Raw genomic sequence first — 14,095 nt, forward strand, 5'->3', positions numbered from 1 at the left:
CGGGCCTCCTCCTCCCCCCATACGTCTTCCCACCCACCCCGTGTGTGCTGTACGTAGGCGAGCGCTGGAAACAAACAAACAAACAAAAACCCAGGCCCGAGCTCAAATCCCAGCTGTGTGCCACTCACTGAGGCTCTGGGCCTCAGTGGTCACAGCTGCAGAGCGGGAAGTCGGAAAAGGACCCGGGAGACAAGGTGCGGAGGGCACACAATGCGAAGGGGATGCTCGGGAAGAGTCGGTTGTCTCAGTGTGGTTGGCTGACCGGGGCTGCAGCTCTGGAGGTGACCGCAGACGCAGATGAGCCCGGTGAGCGCCCTCCAGCCCTGGCGGGGCGGGCAAGCTGGCGAGCGTTTGCTGAGCACCCACTGTGTGGCAAGCCCCAGCGCCCGGGACCGTCACATGCTGTTTGTGGGTCTGTGAACACCAGCCCTGTTGGGAGCCGTTATCTACCCAGCGCTCGTTGTGAGGCCGACCCTGCGCGAAACGCCTTATGGAAATTATCTTATTAAATCTCCACAACCCCTGAGGTGTAGGAGCTGTTGCTGACCTACGCTGACAGACGAGGAACTGAGGCCCAGAGAGGGGACGAGACTGGCCCAGGAAGCCAGCGTGGAAGCGGCAGAGACACATTTGGAAGCTGAATGTGACGGCTTGTGGATGCCACCGCTCCTTCCTGTGCGCGGTCAGGCGTCCCCCCTCTAGGAGATGCCCCAGCCCCACAGGGAGGTCCCCACTGTCCCCACCTGGGCTGGGCTGCTGTCAGCCTGGGCCAACTCACAAGCGTCCATTGGTAGCTTGAAATCAGCCACGGCAGGAATATTTGCACCCTGGCTGTTGGCAGGTGCTACAGATTCGGTTTTGGGGGTTCCCCGCCCCCTGCAGGTTGTTAAACATTTATCAGCATACCATTGCCCCACGACTATCAGTACGAGCTCAGGGTGGCACTGGGAACCTTCTCAAATTCTTGAGAGCCCCCCAGCCAAGCAGGGCAAGGGAATGAGGGGGGGGGGAGCAGGGAGGGAGATCGCCAAGGTCACTGGTTGGGGCGAACACTCTGGCACCAGCCCAGGGGCTGGGGGGCTGGAAAGCCCTTCCCCAACCCTCCCTGCTCCACTAGCTACAGTGGACGGCGAATGGTGACTTCCCTGTCTCCCCCAGTGGACAGAGAGCAACTTGCCGGCGGGGCTGGAGTGTTCCCTGGTGCTTGGAAGATTCACAGCACAACCTCATGGGCCCAGAGAACAAGGCCTGACAGGCTGGGGCTGCTGGCCCCCCTGGACCAGGCTGCGCCCCCCTGGTGCCAGATCAGCAGAAGGATAAGGGTAGGAATTTCCACTAAGTGCTGGACAGACGCCAAGGCAAGGGCGGACAAACATTTTCTGTAAAGGACCAGATACTAAAGTTTTTGGCTTTGCAGGCCATATACTCTTTGCCACAACTACTCAGCTCTCTTGTTCTAGAGCAAAAGTAGCCACAGACATTACGTAAATGACCAGCATGGCTACGTTCTCATGCAACGGGACTTACAAGAGCTGCAGCTCGCGCTCAATGACCCCTGGGTGGCCAGCACTCTGCCTGCTATCTGCTCTAAGGGCGTCAGATCTCATTTAATTCTCCCAAGATTATATGAAGTAAGTACCCCTCATATCCCCATTTTACAGATAAAGAAATCGAGGCTCAGAGAGGCGAGGAAAGGACTCATCCAAGGTCACACAGGTAGGAGATGCCAGCGCTGGGATTCAGACCTGAGCATGACCCAGGCCTTAAAAGCCTGGCCGCTTCGTGCTAGGCTACTCCTGCCCCCCAGGGGCTGAGCTGAGGACATGCTCCCACCCCTGAGCTAGACCCACGCTGAAGGGGAGAGAAGGGGGCCCCAGAATGGAAGCAGGTCATGAAAGGGACCTGCCAAGCTAGAAACATAGCCAGCAGTGAGCTGGGGGTGGTCAAGAAACATCGAGCGCCATCCCCTGCGGGCTTCAGGGTGTGGGAGCCCAAGTCCCCGTGGGCCTCTTGGGACCAGCATCAGCTCCCAGTCAGCTCAGCTGCTCCAAAAGTGGGACCGGCAGCCCTCTCCCAAGGCTCTGATGGGGGCTAATCCTGGTGGTTGACCAGTTGACCTCTGCAATGTCACCCAGTTGGGTTTCTTACTGCAAAAGGATCTCCCCTCTTGTGGACCGGGGCTGGGATGGCCAGGCTGAGGCCCCCTGGAATCTCAGGAGCCTCCAGCGGGTCGCTCCGGACAAGCCCCCATGAATGTTGGTCACTTCTGACCAAGGCTCATAGTCCTGATGTTGAATCAGGGATTCAGTGGGGCACCGACCCCTCAGAACAGAGACCGGGCACCTTGGAGACCCCACTCCTCCCCCTCCCCCACGGCGGCCGGCATTCACCCTTTTCGCCACTAGGTTGTGGGCAGGTCTAGGAGGTCCCCGGCGAGGGACACTCAGGAGGCTCAGGCCAGCTCCAGACAGCTGGCCCTCTGCAGGGCATGAGAGACAAGCCAGAGACCTCGCTGGGCCCCTGGGCAGAGGAGAGAGGCACAGAAGTCATGCAGGTCCCAAACCTTTGATGGCAGACAGGACTGCGTCTTCCCCGCACGTCCCTCGCTGCCTCTCTCTGGCCAGGCACCCCGAGCAGCGCTCACTTAGGCGGATGGCTCGGACACAGCTGGTGAGTGCGGCCGGGGCACGACAGCTGGAGGGGCTTGTCACCCAGTCGGCTGCTCCCCAGACACTGGCCCCGGGCGTCCTGGGCCTCCGCCCCCGAGGCGCGGCTGGAGGGAGCCCGAGCCCACTCCGCTAAATCCGTCCAGCTCACCGCTGGCCAGCCGCCACCCGCCAGCCCAGGGAACCTACAATTTCACCTCATTTGGAGGTGATGCTTCTAAATTTAACGGCGTGGGCTCTCAGGGCTGGGTGGCTTTTATGCCTGAGTCCCTCACTTAGGGCTCTTTTATATCCGCTCAAATGCCAGGCAGGGCTTTGTTTGCTTATAGGAGTTTCCAAAATAGACCGTTTGGTTTAGCATGAAAGGAAATGGCAAAATAGCCCAGGGTGAGGAATGTTGAGTTTATACCTAAGACGGATGGGCGGCCGGAGGAGGCCGCTCTGGGAACCAGACTGTCTGTGCCCGATGGAGGCCAACTCCCTCATTTCACCGTGAGCTCTCCCAGAGTGGTCACCTGACTGGCCCGGGTGGCCCAGCGGTGAGCGGAAGGGCTGGAAGAGTCCACATTCCTCCCCCTGCCAGCACAGTCCCCAGCTCCACGGCTGCAGCCACCTCTAGGCCGTGGCCTCTCCCTCCGTGGCATGATCTTCCTGCAGGTCTCCCCTGATGCTCCCTCCCAGCTTTTAGGTCCCAGCAAAAAGGTCACCTCCTCAGAGAGGCCCTCCCCCGCTCGCCCTGTTTCAGATCCTTTGGGCAACTCCTCGCCATCCCAAATTGTCTCATCAGTCTGCTTGGTAGTTGTGCGGCCCCCTTCCACGACTCCCAGCTCCACGGGGCAGGGACTTTTTGGTGTTGCTCACAGCTGTCTGTCCAGGACCTCACCAACTAGGGGGCCCCCCAGAAGTACTGGTTCATAAGTGACTGCTTGAATAAATGAACAATTGAAGGACGTCTCTTCAGAACTGTGCCTAGGATTCCTTCGCTTGATTTGTTCCTTCAACATACATGTATTGAATGCTTACTGAATGCAGGCACCGGGCATACGGCTGTGAACTAGTCCAGCGGGAGACAGGAATTAGGACATGAAGAAATGAGGCTGGACCATAACGGGGAACGAGAGGCCTGGAGAGCTGACAAGGACCCCTGACCCAGCCAAAGGAGAGTGACTGGGGAGACCCCTTGGGGGAAGCGATATGTTGAAATCTAAAGGAGGGGGGCGCCTGGGTGGCTCAGTCATTAAGCGTCTGCCTTCGGCTCAGGTCATGATCCCGGGGTCCTGGGATCGAGCCCCACGTCAGGCTCCCTGCTCCGCGGGAAGCCTGCTTCTCCCTCTCCCGCTCCCCCTGCTTGTGTTCCCTCTCTCGCTGTGTCTCTCTCTGTCAAAATAAAATAAATAAAATCGTAAAAAAAAAAAAAAAAGAAAAGAAAGAAATCTAAAGGAGGGAGAATTGGCAGAGAGAGAGGATGGGCTGGAAGAATCTGCCAGGTGTCAGGAACAGCATGTGCAAAGGCTCAGAGGCAAAAGATAGGGTCAATTAGATGAACTTAGTTCAGTGCGTGTGGCTAGAGTATGGAGGGGCTAGTGCGGACCAAACCTTTGTGGGGGTGGGGGTTTAAGCTGCATCTGGGAGAATTAGGCAGGACAGGCCTCCAGCACCGTCTGGCTCTGGTAATGGCACCCTCTGAGTTCATTCACTTACTCAGTATGCCCCACAGCACACCTTGCCGGACAATGCTGTGTCTCAGTAGATGATGAACGAGTGCTTACTGCATGCAGGCCCTCAAACACGGCACCTCCATCCAGGGGTTGGGGGCAGTCACACTGGGGAGACCTCTACTCCTTTGGCCCAAGGTCTGTGTCTCCTGGGCTAGCACAGACCACCATTTATTGGAAAACTCAGACACCCTGAACATCCTATACCGGCTTGAGCAGGGTTTTTGCCCTCCGCAATCAATCCCTGACCCACCCACCCCTCGCTTCCCCCACAAACAAGACCTAGACATTTGATAGTCCGCTGAGAGGGAAAACCCCATAGCCAGCCCACAGCGGACAGAGGCCACGTTAGCTCTGACACCTGCCCACTTGGGCTCCCCTTCTCTCCGCTCAGCCCAGTGGGCCCCGCTCCTACCGGATGCTTCCAGATGCCTCTCTGCCTGCTGCTAGGAATCTGCTCACCTCTCCTGAGCCAGTGAAGCAGGCCCAGGGGGTCTGCACGTGATCTCGAATAAGTCCCCTTCCCTCTGAGCCTCTGTCTCCCTGTCTATAAAGTGGGAGCACTGGGCTAGGGTTCAGGGTCCCCCAAGCGCAGGCCACTCTGGGCCAAGTGAGGGATGCACGGTAGACACCGTGACTCACTTGCCTTAGTCCCCTTTCTGTCCTGGCTCCCCGGCAGTCTGACCCTTGTCACCCCCCTGTTCAGCCGAGCACAGAGCTGGCCCCAGGCACAGGGTGATGGGCTGGAGAGGGAGGAGCTCAGATTTATTCAGGTCTCTTGTTGAATTTCTTTTAAGATAACCTCCTATTTAGAGCAAACTGTCTTCTGTATGACATAAAGTGGGTTTGTTTGTTTTTTTTTAACGATAGCATATTTAAATGAAGAGTAATGGATTTGAAGGACAGTTGGTTTCAGTAGAGCAGGTAGGAGCCCAGCTTCTTGGCAGCCCACATTTCTGGGTCCTACCATGGAAATAGGACCAGGAGCCAGGGGGAAGGGGCAGTGGGAAACCCAGGTGTATCTCTGCAGATGGCCTGATGGAGAGCCAGATGAGCAGACAGTACTGGTTTCCAGTAGAAGAGAAGAGCAAGCAGCTCCTCAGGGAGCCCTAACTGTCCCCCCAGAGTTCATTGTCCCAGGGCTGCAAGGCAAATGGAAACTTACTGATGGTTCAAGACCAGGCATGGGAGTCAGACTCCAGGATCCAAGAGGGTCCCTTCCCTCAGTTTATCACACAGTCTACAGCCTCCTGTGACCTTCCTGCCCGGGGCAGTCCTGTAAGATGTCCATGACCCGCTCCAACTCAGGCCCGGAGGCTCAAAGGGACCAGTCACATAGGTGGACAGGTGGGCCGTCTCCTCGGGCTTCACAGCGCATCCGTGACCGTTTCACAGATGAGAACCCTAGGTGAGGCCACAGATGGCCAAGCGCAAGGGAGAGGTTCAGTAGCCCAAATGGCTCAGCCACACAGAGGAAATATACGTGGCCGTAAGAGTTGGGAATATGATTTTGAGGAATAATGACACGGGAAAATATAAGATGTTCAAAGTAAGATCTTGAGCAAAAAGACCAAGAGGTAAACTATACACGACATGGTCTCAGTTTTATTTTTGAGACGATACCTTACCAATGTTTTGCAATGGACATGCATTCCCTCATAATTAGGGAAAAAAATGTTAATTTGAAGAAAACAGAAATCATGGTTACCATGTCCTTGGTTACATAGTGATTAAGCAGCAGGGCTGACTACATACCCTCTGACCTAGAGGATGTTGCTTTTCAGGATGAACCTGGGGTCAAAGGAGAAACTTTCCAAGAAAGAGAGACAGAGAGAGAGAAAGAGAGAGAGAGGGAGGGAGGAAAACTTCTTTTTTAAAGGCCCACAAATATTATCTACACTCCCGGCTAACTCCACTGGGCTTTTACGAGATAAAGATGACTCATGAATTTCTGTGAAATATCCAGAGGGTGTTTGGATTTAAATGGCCCCCTCACCGATCTGATCACCATTGAACATGCTCCCATCACCCGGTGCGGCCCGGGGCACCTGGAGGACACACTCTTTGGGGAAGGAGCCTCCTGGGGCCACCGCGGGGGTGAGAGTGTGTGTGCAGCTGGGAGCGCGTGGCTGGGAAAGACAGGGCCTGGATGCGAGGTAACAGAGATGGAGGGGACACAAGCTGGTCCTCTGGGAAGCACCAGAGGGGCAGCTGAATCCCCTCTCAAATGCTGCCTCCATGCTGGTCTGCGGCTGGAGGGCCAGCTCTGGAAACAGGCTGGCTGAGGGGTGCCTGGGTGGGTCCGTCAGTTAAGCACCTGCTTTCGGCTCAGGTAGGAAGGAAGAAAAGAAAAGAAAAGAAAAGAAAAGAAAAGAGGCTGGCCAGGAGGACCTGAGATGGAGGGATGGTGTAGACAGACCCCTCCTGGCGCTGACCTCATTGGCAGGTGGGGGTGAGGCCAAGCAGGGGTCACTGTTCCTGGCCAAGCACCTCTGTTTGATGTCGAAAACCTAGAGCAGTGATGTTGCTAATGAAAACCAGCAGTTTGAGAACACTTACTGTGTGCTCAGGCCCTGTTCTAAGAATTAACTCATTTCATCCCTGGTACCCAGAAGTCTGGCCTCCGCAGCACTCTGGGCCCACTGAGCGGCACCCCTTACTGTATCCTGGATACTGGGCTGAGAGCTGGACACAGCATCTCCCCACAGCACCCCTCTGAGGTGGGCACTGCTACCACCCCCATTTTGCAGACTGGGAAACTGAGGCTTGTAGAGCTGAAGTGGCCGGAACTTGCAAGGGGCAGCATCATATCATCAATAATTCACCCCCAAACACGTGTGTGGGCAGTGTGCCTCCGGTGTGTGCACACCTCACCCACACCCTGGCCGTGACCAAGCAACATGTGTGGGACCCTACCCAGAAGCCCTCACCGCACACAGCAGGTGTGGGAGGGTCTCAGCCTCAGCACCGCTGACACTTTGGGCCAGATCATTCTTTGCCGTGGGGGTCATCCTGTGTGTTTCTTGCCGCTGGGTAGCCGGAGCCTGGCCCCCTACAGTGTGACAACCGAGGGTGTCTGCAGACACGGCCGTGTGTCCCCTGGGAGGCAGAATCGCGTCCAGTGGGAACCACTGGGTCAAAGGCTGCACTTCCACTCTGCGCTCGAGGGTTCATGATTTAGCATTGTGGGCGTTAGGGATCATTTCCATGGCTGCAGGTAGTGGAGGTGAAGAGACTCTATTCCGTTGGCTACAAATATTTGAGGCTTTTCACCCCCGCATGAATGGGGTGTGGGAATCCTGGGGTGGCGGGGGGGGGGGGTGGCCCAGCAGCCCAACAGCTTCAGAAGGGGCCCTGGGGCCGCGGCCTCTGCCACCCCCACCCCCCACGCGGGCCCCTGCACGCTCCCACCGTCACACCAGCCAGGATGTGGACAAGGGCCTGGGGCCTGAGAGTAAGGGCTGGAGCTGAGGAGAGCTTGGTGGCCGCCTCGGGGCACTTGCTGTAACATCGGGGCTCTGCATGAGACCCACCTTCTTTGCGACCCTCGCCTGGCAGCTGAGAGACACCCAAAGGCAGCCTACTCATTTTATCCAAAAGACCCTGACCCCTGATGAACACACACTGGTTTGGGTCCACTTAACACAGGCAGGATTTGGATTCAAACCCGTGGGCTGCCTCAGCCCGCCACTCCGCACTGGATGAACTGCTCGAATTCTCCACAATCAGGGACACAGACAGTCCCCCCTGCTCCCCTACACCACTGGACCTCAGAGCAGCCTCTCCTAACCGGGCAGGGGCCTGAGCCAGAATGTCATTCCCAGAGAGCGGCTGGGGCGCCCTTCCCTGGGCCGACGTCATGGGGGGCGGGGGCAGCGGGGGGAGGCTCGTGCGCGGGGCCCCCCCGGAAATGGTTGGATTACTTTTAACATCAGAAGATAAGAAATGAACTTGTAGGTTGAACAGAATGTTTTATTATATGATATCGTATATGTGTTACCATGTACATATTAATAGCATGTATTTTTTAATATAATTTATCCATCCTTATACCAATTCAGTCGTAACATGCATGATTTAATATTTCTTTTGGAGGAAGAGTCCCTTGAAAGCCAAGGTGCTGGGGGCTCAAGAAGGTCATCAGGGACCCTGCCCTTTGCCCTCTGCTAGCCCTCCCTTGAATGTGTCTTCCTCCAGAACAATGCTGTTACTCTCACCCACAGACCCCCTCTCCTGCTCCTTCCCCACCCACACCTTTCCTACACAGACTGAGCAAGCCCATCGGGCCTCCCTCCCCCTGCTGGGGGCATCCTCCACTCTCCTCAGCCTCACCAGCCTGGCCAGCCTGGCTGAGACGCAGGGGCCCAGAGCGCCGGGTCGGGGGTCCTTGTGCTTGACCTGAATACGCTCTTTTGAGCCTCACCAAAAGGTGGTGCTGTACGGCCCACTTTGTCCTGTTCTGGCCCTTAGGATCTAGAAGTTCCAGCCCAGGCAGCCTGGCTTCCAATTCGGCCTCTTAACCACAGGCCTTCACTGCCTGCTTTCTGGAATTGGCAGGGACTTTGCTGATGTCACTGGGCCTTGGAGCCACCCCTACCCCCAGGCTCTCACTGAGCACTGTTCAGATTCTCCTCTTCTTGGCTCTTGGCGGGTTGGATCCCTTCTTCCTCCCACCTCACGGCCATGTTGTTCTGTGGGGTATGGGCAAGTGGGCTTTTTCACCCTCCTTTCCCTGAATCCTCATGAGATGGAGAGTATTCTGCAGGCTCATTATCTTTAGAGTCTCCTCTTCTGAGACTTGTCAGTTCATAATCTTTTGTCCCAGCCACGTCGCTTTCTCTCAGTGACTTCTCGTTTTCTCCCAGCCCCTCACTCCCCTTTTGTCTTGTTCTTAATGATGTGTGTGTGTGTGTGTGTGAGTGTGTGCGTGCGTGTAACAGAAGTTCCAAATATTTATGTGACCAGATCTGTCAACATTACCCTTCTGTGTTTAAAGAGTTTGGAACCTGCTTCCTGCACCTCTAAGATTAAGTTTCTACTCTGTAGACCACTGAAATCTAGCTCCCTGGGTGAGAATTTCGTCTTCCCAGCCAGGCTGTAAAGTCCGCAAGAGCATCTCCCTCCTCTGTAGAGGGTCTTGGCCAAGAGATCGCAAGGTCTGCTCTGCTTCTCAGAAACACCCTGAATCAGTCCCCTCCTTTGCATCTCCCTCCCCCAGGGCCAAGCCCCGCTCACCTCTCTGGTCTTCACGGGTCTCTCTGCCTCCACCTGGCCCTCTGCCCCAACCTGGAAACCAGAATAGCATTTGAAAACGTCCATCGGGTTTCTGACACCCCTCCCCAGGCTTGCAGCTTCTAGACGCACCTAGAACTAAAATCTCACCCCTGGAACTGTACCCACAAGGCTCTGAAGAGACGCCTCGTTCCGGGGTGCCTCGGGATGGAGCCCAGATAGGGACGGTCAAGAGCTCCCTACCCACTGCCCAGGACGGCGAGAGCGCCTGCTGTGCCCCTTTCTCACCCGAAAAATGGAATCACAACTGGATCTTGTTCTAGTAAAGGCGGGGGGCGGGGGAGGACTTGCAAAGTCTTCACACAGTCCGTCCCATTTGCACCCATTCTCAGCCAGCCTGGAAGGCAGGACGGGAAGAAGTGTCAGCCCCTCACCCTGTTTACAGCGTAATGTTGCGCCTCAGAGAGGGCAAGCGGTTTCACCACACTCGCCCAGCCAGGGGGCCGGGGCGGGTGCAGAGGTGGGCAGGAGGGAAATACTGACATTCAAACACATTTTGAGCACTTGAGTAGTGAGACGCGAGGAGATAGGCTAAACAGGGACCTCACTGGGGGACCCCGGGTGGGTGAGGGGCTAGGGCTGTAACTGGGGAGCCCAGCGGCTATTAACACTTCAACCTCACCCACCAAAGTTGTTCATGCACCATACCGTCCAACACCCCACAGTTGCCTAACCCGGCCCCTGAGTCTGGACGAGGATCCATGGCCCGGTGGTGCAGGGTCAGCCTCCTGGAATGCCCGAGGTCCCCCGCCCGCCGGCCCTGGGACTCCTGCACAGGCATATGGGCTGGTCGAGGGGGGCTGTTTGCTGATGGAGCCTGTTAACGGCACTGGAAATGGTCAAAGGTTCACCCAGAGATGAGCCATCTGGTCATCCCAAGGTAAACAATTTACAAGAGACAAATCAAGCCAGCCTGCTGTTTCGGTTTTTCTTTCGACATGTGATGTGCAGTTGCCTTTCCCTCCTGGTGCCAACTGCAGAGACAGAGGCTGTCCCAGGCACCCCGACCCCAGCTCTTGTGTCTCCCTGGAACAGGGGCGGGGTGGGAAAAGTCAGATATTTTTACAACTTTTCTTGCCCCACCCTTAGGACTGAGTGACTCTATGTCAGATGGCTAACCCACATGGTAAGGAGAGTTGGTTTCCTCCCAAAGGAATAGCTTTATTTTCTAGAACCCAAAGTCTTGAATTTCCAGAATCTTCAGCCTGCAATCCATTTCCCGTTGGAAGAAGACCCCTACTGGTCTCCCCAGGTATTGCAGCCCTGCTCTACCAGCCACTGCAAATGCCCACGCAGAAGAGGGGCTCCATTCTGGATGTTCAGAGTGAAGCCCCTGGATTCCCAGGCATGCAGGATATGTGTGTGGCTTAACAGCCTGAGATAAACAGTTGGTGCTGGAACTGTGATCCTGGAGTTTCCAAAAAGTGTTGCAAAACACTCCAGGCCGACTCTGGAGTTTATGTACTACAAGCTGTTTATCAATTAATTCCTTCTTTGCCAAACATTCTTACTTGGCCTACTGGGAGATGAGTTTGGTGGGAATGCATCTCCAATTTTGTAATGAAAATCACCAGGGAAAGAGGGCTTGCTTTGCAGAGGCTCATGTTACAGAAGATGTGGTGGGAACAGGTGGTTCCCATACGGACGAGGCTAGTACTCAGTTCTGAGCTCATGTAATAAGGGAAGGGACCTCTGGGAACGAGGATGTGGGGGGCTCTGCGGTAATCTGTGAGCTACACGTCCACGGATTCATAGGGAGGGTGAGGAGTGCAAGCCTCGAGGCCAAAAAAAACCTAGTCCAAGTCCAGACTTGGCCTCTTCCTAGCTCTGTGACTTAGACAAGTCACTTATCCTCAGCCTCAGTTTCTCCATCTGTAAAATAGAGATCATTGACGTTGCCTTCTGTGACTTGCTTTACAGTCGCAAGACCGTGCTTTCTTTTTTTTTTTTCTCTTTGTTAAAAGGAAAAACCAAACTGTAATGTGTAGCTTTGTCTACTGCTTTGCGCCCCAAGGTTAGAGACCTGAGGAAGTGTATCAGCTTTCTGGGGCTGCTGTAGCAAAGTATACCATAAACCAGGTTGCTTAAAGCAACAGAAATGTATCGTCGCACACTTCTGGAAGCTAGATGTCCAAAATCAATCAAGGTGTCAGCAGGGCCATGTCCCCTCTAAAAGTTCTGGGAAAGGGTCCCTCCTCGCCTCTCCCAGCTTCTAGTGGTGGCTGTCAGTCCTCGGTGCCTCTTGGCTGGCAGTTGCCCCTCTCCCATCTCTGCCTGTGGGGGTCACGCGGCCTCGTCCCCGTGGTCTCTGTCTTCACAAGGTGTTGCCTTCTCGTTATAAGGACACCATCACTGGACTAGGGCCCACCCTAGTGACCTCGTCTTAACTTGATGACATCTGCAAAGACCCTATTTCCGAATAAGATCACATGCACAGGGGCAAGGGGATCGGACTTCGACAGATCTTTTGAGGGATTCAACCTATAACAGGCAGAAAACACGGTTTAATCCAGCAGTTTAAGGAGATTCTGGGTGTGTCAAGGTGGGCCGCAAGCATTGGTGGGTGGGAGAAAAGACGCTAGTTCAGTATAAGGAAGCACAGAAATGTGCTTGCTGATGACTGACAGCTGGAGAAGGAGAGGGCTTTGGGGGATGGGAGGGGACAGCACATGAAATTCTCCAGGCAATGAAACTTTAGGATTGGGATTCTTAAATTTACTTTCAAGTGTGCTCCCCCGGCTTCCCGTTACCCCCAATTCTGTAGACTTTCTCTCTTCCTGATGACACCCATTTTCCTTTTGAGGACTTAGTTCTTGCTCATCTGCTGTAGGTCTGCCGGGCCTGGCCCAGGAGCCCCTCAGTAAGGACAGGCACGAGAGCCACACCAGGCGAAGCAGACACAGCCTCCCTGGAAAAGGAAAGCGGGGGCAGGCAGACAGAAGGAGCACACTGAATTTCACTCATCCTGGCTCAGTGGGGCCCTGACCGGAATGTCTGCTGTGAGCCCACGTTGGGTTGTGGAGCTCTTGATTCAGGTCCATTTCCAGGCCCGTGCGCGCCCCCAGTGACCTTCCGGGAGACCCCCCCCCCCCTTCAGCTCAAATCAGCCAGATTCTTTCACACGGGCTCACGACACATAGCTCTAGAGTCCAATCTCCCAGCAGGCTTGTGTCAGCCATACTTAGGAAAAATAAAAGAATCGGAGCAGTGTCCAAGCATACAGGGAAAGGGATACAAGGAAAAAAGACAGCAATTTCAGAAGAGCAGAGATTTTTTAAAAACTAACAGGTCAGCACAAAGGTATCCAGAAGAAATGTTAAAACCCTCAAGAATCCTTAGGGATCGTGGGGGCCACGGTCCTGGATTTCTCACTGGGGTCTCGGGCCTTGGTTTACAGATTAAAGGCGGGTACGCCACTGGAAGTCTAGAAGATGTGAGCATCCGGGGGGCTGACACTGGGGAGCATCCAAATGCCTGGTGCCCGCTGACACAGGACAGTGGTGACTGCTACCTGACACATTGCCCCTCCCCCCCCCCGGAGCGGGTGGCCCCCCCGCTTTTGGCCTGTGCACCACAGCCTCGGCCAAACTGCCTCCCCCGTGGTGAGGCTGGGCCGCTGCCAAGCTGGGCCCTTCCTGAGCACATGCTGTTTTGATTCTGCGCCCCTCAGACTTTATTGGTTGTTCCCGCTAAATGAGGTGAGGTCTGCCCAGCCCAGTGGCAATTCCTGTAAAAGCTGGAGTTTCGATGCCCCAGTGTGGCGCGTTGACAGGGAGGCGCTCCCCGAAGCCTGGGCTGGCTGGAAATGATGCTTCACCCCTTCCAAGGATGGTGATGAGGTCTGAGGGTTCTAAGGGGAGGCAGGGGTCCTGTGGGCGCCGAGAGCCCTGGGCTGGGGGGGGTCAGAAATCTGGACTTCTGCCTTTGCTGGGCTAGGTAGGTGTTCTTCTACCCAGATAAAGGGGATAAAGCACTTATCCCACCGCATGGCTGCTGGGCTCCAGCGGGGTTCCAGCCTGAAAACCATGAAGCTTTAACTGATGAAAGCATGTACCAGTATTACTGTAGCTATCATGATCTTTGTTATTAAAACCTGAGATCTTCTGTGCGCAGGCAGAACATTAAGATGACCCCAGTGACCACTGATCTTTCTCCTTGGAGTGGGGGTGGAACCTGCGAATACAAGGGGGTATGCCTCCCGTGATTGTGTCACTTTCTGTGGCAGAAGGGAGACTATCCTGGATGGGCCTGACCTGATCAGGTGAGCCCTTAAACAGGACTGGCTCTTCCAGTCCAAAGAGGCTTGAAGTAGGAGAGGGATTCCGTGTGAGGGAGAGTCTCCATTGATGGCTTTGAAGATGGGGGGCCGTGTGGCAAGGACTATGGAGGGCCTCTAGAAGCTGAAAGTGGCTCCACCTGGCA

At 55.3% G+C, this 14,095-nt stretch overlaps 1 protein-coding gene and 1 long non-coding RNA gene across 5 annotated transcripts in view; one reads left to right on the forward strand and one right to left on the reverse strand.

Moving 5' to 3' along the window:
* RIPOR3 (RIPOR family member 3) overlaps positions 1–14,095 on the reverse strand; it is a 74,666-nt gene that overhangs the window by 32,110 nt on the left and 28,461 nt on the right. The gene's annotated exons all lie outside the window — the stretch shown is intronic.
* On the forward strand, positions 53–4,041 carry LOC114225511 (uncharacterized). The gene is made up of 3 exons (XR_003612582.2): positions 53–682; positions 1,159–1,322; positions 1,662–4,041. It is a non-coding gene; the product is annotated as an uncharacterized LOC114225511 (long non-coding RNA).

This window comes from Eumetopias jubatus, unplaced genomic scaffold (assembly GCF_037043125.1).
Source record: "Eumetopias jubatus isolate StellerSeaLion01/CBP00866 unplaced genomic scaffold, mEumJub1_p1.0 scaffold_9, whole genome shotgun sequence".
Classification (NCBI taxonomy): Eukaryota; Metazoa; Chordata; class Mammalia; order Carnivora; family Otariidae; genus Eumetopias; species Eumetopias jubatus.